The sequence below is a fragment of the Bolinopsis microptera genome, chromosome 9, assembly GCF_026151205.1.
Source record: "Bolinopsis microptera isolate Bmic1 chromosome 9, MBARI_Bmic_1.0, whole genome shotgun sequence".
NCBI lineage: Eukaryota > Metazoa > Ctenophora > Tentaculata > Lobata > Bolinopsidae > Bolinopsis > Bolinopsis microptera.
Genome location: NC_087080.1, coordinates 8,395,976 through 8,405,996, shown reverse-complemented (window position 1 = coordinate 8,405,996; position 10,021 = coordinate 8,395,976). Strand labels below are relative to the sequence as shown.

Sequence of the window (10,021 nt, the reverse complement as noted above, 5' to 3'; positions counted from 1 at the left end):
ATTAGCACAAGGCCGAGACCCTTTAACGTATCTATAGTAAGTATTGTGACGATGTGACACCTCTAACACAGGAACGACTGAAAAACAGGAAAGTGTTCACAATATCCAACTTAGCATAGTAAACTTAAAATATCTCTGGCTGTAGATTGCCAATTCTGACGGTATTTATTAAATCAACTGAGAAACATTCGTCACTTGCTATTAAAACATGGGCACCTTGAACTTCTTCCTTAGACATCATCAATGTCGTGATCAAACCCCTTAATTGATAATTATGGACCTCCATGGTCTCTTCTGAAGCACGAATGACCACAATTTCTGAAGTCCAAGGAAAGTTCAGAATTTTCTCTTAACACTGAATTTTAAATTTTGTAAATCATTGGTTGTGATCCAAAAGCAGAGTTATAACTTATCGAAAATTGTAGGTTTTAAACACTGTGCAGTGGCATAACGTTGCCTGTCGCCAACATGCGACATTGTGCCTCTCTGAGTCATGAAATAATTAATGTTTCTTGGACACTGCTTAGTTTATACAGGGTGGGCCAAAAGTCAGTGGGCATACGTTGGCCTTAATAGCTCAGTCACTGAGTGCCCAATTGATATAATTCTTTCTGGTATGACAGTGAAGAAACCAAGACCCTACGGAATGTTATTAGAGAAGAACTTGGTGCCCTTACTCCGTGTATTAGAGGAATTGTCGAAGATTCTGTGAGTCATACCAGTTTTTCTAATGATTCATCTGAAAAACCAAAAGAAATCACAAAAATTGTGAACCAGGCTTTCCAAACCTGGGCAGATGTTACTGCAAATAGTCAGAAGAAAGTTATTGAAGAAATGAGCCTACAGCAAGCTTCTCAAAGTGTTGTCAGTAAAGTTCAGTCAAAGATGCACACTGATGCATATGAGCGAAATTTAAGAAAGCTCAATCTGTGTGTTTTGAATGTACCAGAGAGCAAGAAAACTAACTCCAAGCTACGCCAGGAAGAGGACTCGAAGTTCTGCAAGGAGACACTAAAGATTGAAAAAAGTGACTTTATCAGTTGCCATCGTGCAGGTAAAGTGGATCCAGGTAAGCCAGACTCCTGTCGGCCATTGATCATCCAGACAGCTGACGAGGAGTCAGTTAACTATTATTCCAACCATGGCAAGGGCTGGAAAGAGTCATCATACTGGATAAATCTGGATCTCTGCAGAGCAGACCGAGAGATCCGTTTTTTAGCCAGAGAAGAGAGGAAGAAGAGGCGGGAAGAAGCAGAGAAGGAAAAGACAGAGAAGAAGGTGGAGAAGAAGTAAATAGCAGTAACAAAGAATGTAGTCAGCCCATGAATATATTTTATACTAATGCTAATGGACTATTTAATAAAATTGATGAACTAAAATGTATTCTATCAGTTTATAAATCCATTCATGTAATCTGCATTACAGAAACTCATTTTAATAGTGATATTTTAGATGCTGAAATTTTTATTGAAGGTTTTAGTATGTTTAGAAAAGACAGAGATTTTAAAATCGATAATTCCACTAGCAACATAAGTGGAGGTGGAGGTTCTATTATTTATATTAAAAACAGTTGTAATGCTTCATTAGTGAGCTCATTTTTAAAAGCACCAGACTCTTTAGCTATTAATGTCAATACCTCTGGTGGATTGATTAGTATTTGTTGTATTTATAGGTCTACTTCTTTGAATTTAAAACAGAATAATATGTTATTATCTTGCATCAAGAACATATCTAGTGAAAAGAATGTTTTTGAAACCATTATCATAGGAGATTTTAACCTACCTAATGTATCTTGGGAAACTGGTAGTGTAAATAGTGGTATTTCTAGTAAGAATCAGGTTTTAATGATTCAACAAAAGTATATTGATTTATTTAATGACAGTGGTTTGACGTGGTACTTTACTAACGAAACAACCAGAAGACGGCTTGTGAAAGATACTCTCCAGGAGAGTCTTCTTGATCAGGTTTTGTATACAAATGATGCTCTTGTCAACGGTTGTAAGATCGTTTCTCCGCTTGGCAAAAGTGATCATGTTGGGATACTTGTCGAACTGGTTGTTTCGCCCAATACTAACAAAAGTCCCAAACAAAAGATTTTAAAGCCTATTTGGGGCAAGATTTCTTCAGAAGAGTTATTTAACTTTAGTAAGAATAATATTGAATGGGATTATAGTTGTACAAATAATGTTCAAGATATGTGGGTTGAATTACATGGTAAATTGGAGTCTGTTGCTGCAGCTGTCCCAGCTGCTTCGGTTTATCTCGACAACAGACCTGTCAAGTTGCCATCTAGGTAAACTATAGGTAAAAATATAATATTAATCATAAGCTAAAATGTACTAATCTTTGTATTCTAAATGGGGAAAAAGAAGAAACATTGTCAGTCAGTCGAGAAAATTGTCAGTCAGGCTATATGGCAGCTTTGTAGATGTTGTGACTATGCTAGTAGTGGTCCCAGGCTTGCGACTGGAATTGCGGTGTTAAATCGATTTAATGGTACCAACGATCCACCTCCCACTTGTTGTTTGGTACTTAGCATTAATAGTGTTAGCTGTAGCCATTTATAGCAAGAATCTTAAAAGTAAAGGGGATGACAAGGAAAAGAGGAAGGAAAAAGAATAACGAGACAAACAATTAATTAAAGTATTCATAGGAGCATTAGATATTGTAATTACAAGCTACAATAATAAATCACTGACTAAAACTTCTAATTAAAATGACACTTGGTACGCTCGCCCATTTTCACTGGTCAGTCTGAACTTCGGTTTAGCACGTTGTACACTTATTCACCTAAGTTTCAGAATTTGTTCAGTTTAGCAGAGTTAGTACCCGTGTTTCAATAAATCAAAAGATATCAGGGGAGTTCTTTAATAATGTTACGGTCATCTAGAATACCGAACTTCCTGAAAACGTTATCATATTTCCTCAGACAACGTTTAATGCCTTTAATCAGTCTATCACGGCTATATCCTCTATCAATTAGAATTTTGAATATTTTGTGAAGATGGGAGGTAAAGATATCCAATCTAGTGCAAACATTACCATATCTAAGAACTTGACTTGAAAAAACGTTGTAGCCAACCTCGGTTGGGATGTTACTGTGAGGAAATGTAAGGGATACAACATGAAAATTAAAATCATCAGTTTTGTTATACACTGATATTTCTAGTCCTTCTGTGGAAATATTAATATTTAAATCAAGGTAGTTAATGATTTTATTATTGGAACCAGCTCGCTCCATCTCCAATGAATTAGGATAAATATCTTTAATCAATTTATGAAAGTAAAGGTAGTTAATAATAGATAAATCGTCAACATATCGTTTATTATTGGATAATATCTTTGCTAATCCCATTTTCTTTTCCTGAAGTAAACGTTTCATATAATTAAATTCCTTTTTGCCAACAGTGAGATCAGCTATAGGGGAACTTGAATTTCCACCCATAGGAATACCCTTGGTTTGTATGAATACAATCCCACCGAAGACGACATAAGTGTTATAAATAATAAATTTAACAGCCTCTTTTAGGTCATCTTGACTAAAGCAGGCATGAGAATCATAGGTTTTATTGGAAAAGAAACATGTATTACTGTCTCTTTTAGAAATACAAATATATCTATTACGGTCTGAAAATATTAAATCAACAACTTCATTAATCATATTCTCTACTTCAATCAAGTCTAATCTGGTATAAAGAGTAGTAAAATCATATACTTGTATATTATAAACATCGCTATTTTTGATAGCTTCAAGGAATTCACTTGAGGAATCTATGCTCCAAAACATGTTTATACCGCTGTTGTTGTAGATTGCCTCGCAGTATTTCTTGAAGTATTTCCATGGAGTACAACTTCACTTAAAAGAATGAGGAAGAACAAAGATAAAGCATGGGCTGAATTTGATATTAATCCTTCGGATATTAACTTTAGCTGTGCAAATAGCAAGCAGCATATTTTTGAGGTGGCAGAAATTAAAGCTAAAGTAAATTATGAAAAGAAGATTACGTCTAATTTAAAACAGAATTGCAAATCTTTTTACTCGTATTTGCGTAATAAACGTCAAGTCAAATCAAGTGTTGTTTCTTTAGATAGAGGAGATGGTACACGCACAGATAGTTCATCTGAGTCTGCTGAGGTACTTGCTAGTGCCTTTAGTTCTGTGTTTGTGCGTGAACCACCTGGCCCTCTTCCCCAAAATGAGAGTTATAACAGAGAGGTTATTGATGATATGGAAATTAGCAGTTCTGATATCAAGAAGCAGCTTTTAAAGCTTAATGTTTTTAAGAGTTCTGGTCCGGATGGCGTTCATCCAAAGTTGTTGAAATCCTTAGCATACGATGAAAAGTTTGTTGAAGCTGTAACTGAATTATTTGTTAAGTGTTCAGAAACAGGAGTCCTGCCTGACATTTGGAAGACAGCATCTGTTGTAGCATTGTTCAAAAAGGGTGTTAAATCTGATCCCTTAAATTATAGACCTGTCTCATTAACTTGTATTTTGTGCAAAGTGTATGAAAAGTTGGTGAGGGCACATTTATTAACATTTTTAGAAGAACGAATTTCAAAGCATCAGCATGGATTTGTGAAGGGTAAATCTTGTCTTTCTAATCTCTTAGAGACATTTGATAATATTCTTGATATTTTAGACGAAGGTGCTCCTGTCGATCTTTTGTATTTTGATTTTAGTAAAGCTTTTGACACAGTCCCCCACTTTAGACTTCTATCTAAATTGGAGGGGTTTGGGGTCAAGGGAAAAGTTTTAGATGTTATAAAAGACTTTCTGACAGACAGAACCATGAGGGTTTGTGTAGAAGGACAATGGTCTGAGGTGAAACACGTGTTATCTGGTGTTCCCCAGGGGTCAGTATTGGGTCCTTTGCTATTTATTCTTTATATAAACGATTTACCTGACAATGTTAAAAATAAGATTAAATTATTTGCAGATGATCTCAAGCTAGTTTGTAATGCAGCTAACCATAGAAGTGTATCTGATGATATTTTAGAACTCGAAATTTGGGAGAGTATTTGGCACTTAAACTTCAATCCTGCCAAGTGTAAAGTAGTCCATATTAATCTGAATAATAATCCTAACTCGAATTATATTGTAAATGGAGTAGAACTAGAAGTATCTGCACAGGAAAAAGATTTGGGGGTTATTACCCATAGCTCCTTGCTTTGGAATGAACAGATAAAAGCATGTATTTCTAAAGCAAATCGTATGATCTGCTGGATTGTAAGAAATTTAGTTATTAGAGAAAAGGTTGTGATGATAGCTATTTATAAAGCTTTGATAAGACCTCATCTTGAGTATTGTGTCCAATTGTGGAATCCAGTTGCGGCTCATGGAAGTTGGGGGACTGTTTTGGAGCTGGAGAGCGTCCAGAGGCGGTTTACCCGTCTTATTGATGAGGTGGGTACTCTTCCATACAGCCGCAGACTGGATATCCTCAATTTGACAACGCTGGCAGAGCGGCGAATACGTGGGGACCTTATCGAAGCTTTTAAAGTAACTAGTGGTTTGACTGAATATGGATCGGGTTTGTTCAGAATGAGCAGATCTGGTCTTAATCTAGTTTCAACTAATAGGTGTAATAAGAGTGTAACTAAAGTTAAGAATCTCCAGTCTTCTTTTCTTCCGGAGCGAGTCATTCCTTACTGGAACAAACTCCCTTCGGATGTCAAGAACTGCTCGACAGTTTTAAGCTTTAAAGTTAGATTGGAAGGATTTAAGAAAGAAATGATTTCTAAAAACAGTGTAAATGATTTTTATTTTTGGAATATTTCGAGTGAAGTTTTAGGGAAAATTGAAGGACCCAGTTATTTAAGCAATAAGGAGATACATAATGAATATCTTTGGTTTCATCCTTTTGTGGCAAAGAAGCGTTTTATAAATCTTTATTCCACTGGGAAGTATTAATGAATTATTTATAGATAATGTATTAGATTTTATTAATTAATAAAATTGAATTTGATAAATTATTAATGTTGATGGAAAAATATATTTATTTAAATTATTTTTTTATTTAGTGCAATGATATTTTGTAGATCACTTGTGATGATGTTATGTCATAATCTTTACTTACTTACTTACTTACTTACTATGACTTACTACCACTACTGGTTCGAGGAATTTGTCAAATCGAAAAGTATTAGAGTTCATTTTTTTCAAATGAAGGTTCATTTTTGCATTTATTTGATAGTTTGGATAATCGGATAGAGCTAAATTTTAAATTAAATTAGTGCTCATCGGTGGTTTTATTTTATTTTATTTGTAGAAGTAACACATTTTATTTTGCTGTAGCGCTCGATTTCATGATTAGACAAGAATATGCGTGCGGCACAGCACCAGTGACCAGACACGTTAACAATTTAATTTGACATCATTTTATTTATAATTTTAGAATATATCTAAATGCAACAATCCTTTTTATAACTATTGATCAATGTTGTATCATATCGTGACCCCCATTCACAGGAGGAGCAAAGTGCAAAGAAACTGTTTATACTAACGGCTACTAACGGCTACTAACGGCTACTAACTGCCACTAACTGCTACTAACATGTACTTACCCTATAAATACTATCAAGAATTGCGCCCGCGCCGGTTGTTTCGAATTTCGTTTTGGCGAACGCTAGATTTCCATTCTACATTTACTATAAATTTTTAATTGACGATGTCAATCCGTCGAGATCGTTGCTCTGCGAAGCAGAGCAACGATCGACGACAAGAATGCTAGTTCTCGACGACAAGAATGCTAGTTCGCGTGGCGCGTCGAAGCGGCCAAGTTCTCCAATATAAATTTAAGTATAAGATAAGCTTCAATTTCAGCTCACTTCAATTTTCATGATAATAATACTGCGATTGATATAATTATGCATTAAATACGGGAAACACTTGAAATTCAACTTGTATCTGTAATTCAAGAAATTGTAAGCAAAGGTAAACTTTGTTGCACGTTGTATACCTTTCGTGCACGCGAAGCGTGCACGCCGGCGCGCGCTCAAAAGGGGTTACAGCGTGTGTCAAGGTAAACTATACAAGTGTACACATCAATACACTTCGCATACCACGTACAAATTGGGCTTATAACCTAATATTATACATTACATCGTATACATTAAAACATTGTAGGTTTACAACCTACCAGGACGCGCGCCGAGTTGGACTCGTCGACGGTCCTGTATATGGAACAGATATTTTACGAGTATCACCCGTTAAATTAAAACACAGTCGCGCCGCGCATTCATAGATCACAGGCTATTTATACATTACATCTCTGCAAGCAACCCTCGCGCGCGCGCAACTTTGTCGTTGCATGGTAACGGACGCAGGACGTAAGGAAAGAATTGAAGGAAGGACACACGACATACTTAAACTAGGCCGTGCGCCATCGACCGTAAGACGCGCGCACTGACCATTGAATGGTTTTTTAGCTCGGCCAGCTAGCACATTATTTCGGAAACAATCAAAAAGTTATGATACTTCCCATATAACAATTTTTTTGAAATTTGGTCAGCTTACGTAAACATTTATGTTTTACTAAACCTAAATTAGTTTGAGCAATTTCGATGGTCAGAATTTAAGTTATCAACGAATTTATACCTATTTTGTCATTTTTAGACCTCTTAATCAAGGCCAATTTCTCCCAACTAATTAAGGTTCGGTAGTTAAGTATGATTGAAAAGTTCTGACAAATCTTCAGCATGATTCATGTTCAGGAACCAAAGATATGACAAAATAATACGACAAAAATCAACGAATTTCGTCAAATTACGCGACTTTTATACATAATTTTGCTTTCTAAAGCCGCGCACCATCAAATATGGCACCTTATAGACCTAGGCGAAACTAACTGATTATTCCAAAAAAGTATGATAAATTTGGTACTGTGAAAATTCTCACAGCCTCTAGAAAACAATGGTACAAAACTTTTGAAAATCCGAGCAAGTTTATTTTTATCGTGCACCCCCTACTTAAACCCACCTAGCTCGTTATCCAAAATCCACGTTTTTCTGCAAAAATCTCCATTCGTAACCTTTCACTATTGCCTTTTTACAAAAGGGTGAAATGGAAAAAATCTCTTTGGGTTGCTTTCGAGTCGATACCTAGTTTTTTAGGATAAGGGCGGTAGTTAGTGTCTAGTTAGCTATTGTTTATTGAATCTTTATTGCAGAGTAGTGAGAGTATAGCTGCCTGCTTCGGGTAGTTCTTCTTAATTGTAATAGATTAAGAAGAATTGTAATAGATTAAGAAGAATTGTAATACTAATAGATTAAGAAGAACTAGTATATATAGTACCTTACAAGACTTTTTTGTGGCGGACCAATTTGCGACGACCGAAATTTTGGCGGTCCGAAAATATGGCGAAATTGAACAAAAACCGTCACATTTCGGACGTCACAGAAAATAAGGGTACTTTTCATCATTTTTTGTGACAGTAAGCAGTAAGGAAATTTCTGAAAATCGGTAAAATCATGTTCAAACTTAGTCTGTATTAAGACTGTAAGACTTTCATGTTAGCACATACATGTATTTTAATGCAAATTTAAACTGTATTGCTTGACATTCAATTCGTCATTGGTGTGGTGATAATTTGTCCCAAGATGCCAGAATTTATTTATTTATTTTACTTGATATTACTTTTTAGAAACAAAATAAAGCAGTGAAGGCACAGTCATTGAAATAAGCTAAAAGATAATGCGACGGATTCTATTACGACGACCGAAATTTTGGCGGTCCGAAAATATGGCGAAATTTTCGGAAAACCGCCACATTTCGCACGTTATAAATATGTCTTGTAAGGTATTTAGAGGTAAATAGTATAGTGGTAAATAGTGGTAAATAGTGGTAAACAGTATAGTGGTAAATAAAGGTAAATAGTATAATAGTGAGAATAATGGCGGCGGCCGTGCTTGCCAGCACTGTGATATCGCGTGATCGAGACAGTTTTTCGCCAATATCTTTCCAGGGGAGCATTTTAACCCTATCATGTCATGGGGTGATTCGGAATCAGCGTCCAAAGATACATCGATTCAAGTTGGTTTCAACTGTCGGGGTGGGGGGGGGGGGGGGGGCCTTTTAGAAAAATCTTGAAGATCGAGTCTAGCACACTCGAGTTATAATCTATATTGAACAACCATTACATAACAGTGTTACACATCTCTTAATAATAATATAACTTATAGTGCTCTGATACGCACATGGGACACAATTCAGGAATAATAACTCCCACGTGACACAGGGATGACACCCACGTGTTGCATTTCGTCCCGCTCACAGCAACGCAATACTAGAACGTGTCACAAATATATTTCCACGTGCCGCATTATATATTCTCGTTCCTACAATACGCACGACTTGTGGGTCATATATCAATGACCTCATACTCTCTTTGTCACTCCGTTTTTTGTATGTTTGTTGTTGTGTCTTTAGTTACATAAAAACAACTATAGTTGTACCATGTTTACATTGTAAATTCAGCGATTTAATGAATTGAGCACATGGTCCGTGTTTGTGCGAGATCTTATCAGTAGCGAGTCTTAACTGCAGTATATGTTAGCAGTTCTGAGTTCCGGGCTCGATCAGTTAATTATCTGTGCCGGCTAGTTATTTTATAGATACACGTTGTATCGGGACTTGCACTAAAGCAGGTTTTTAGGAAACAATTAGGGCAGAAATAATGGAATAAATAGTCCATGGAATCGGAGGGGGTTCTACAAATATGTTCTTTTTTAAAACGATTCCCGCAAGCAAACATTATTTAATGTTATTAGTTTAAATATAGATTTTTACATCTATAACTGATCCTTAAACTAGGATTGTCAAATCTTAGGGTGCGGTACTCTAAAAGTATAAACGACAATTATAAACAACAAATGTGTCACAATTACTTTGCGATTCCGCACTTGCCTAAAATTGCTAAACGTGGGGTGATCAGCTCTAGGGCCAGGGGCTATTCCATGATCAAATTATTTATCGCAATAAAATGAACTTATACAATATTCGTAAAATAGCGATTATTAT

The 10,021-nt window shown here is 35.9% G+C and overlaps 1 protein-coding gene across 1 annotated transcript in view; it reads right to left on the bottom strand.

Moving 5' to 3' along the window:
- Positions 1-10,021, bottom strand: part of LOC134820849 (vasculin-like protein 1) — a 632,099-nt gene that overhangs the window by 300,975 nt on the left and 321,103 nt on the right. The gene's annotated exons all lie outside the window — the stretch shown is intronic.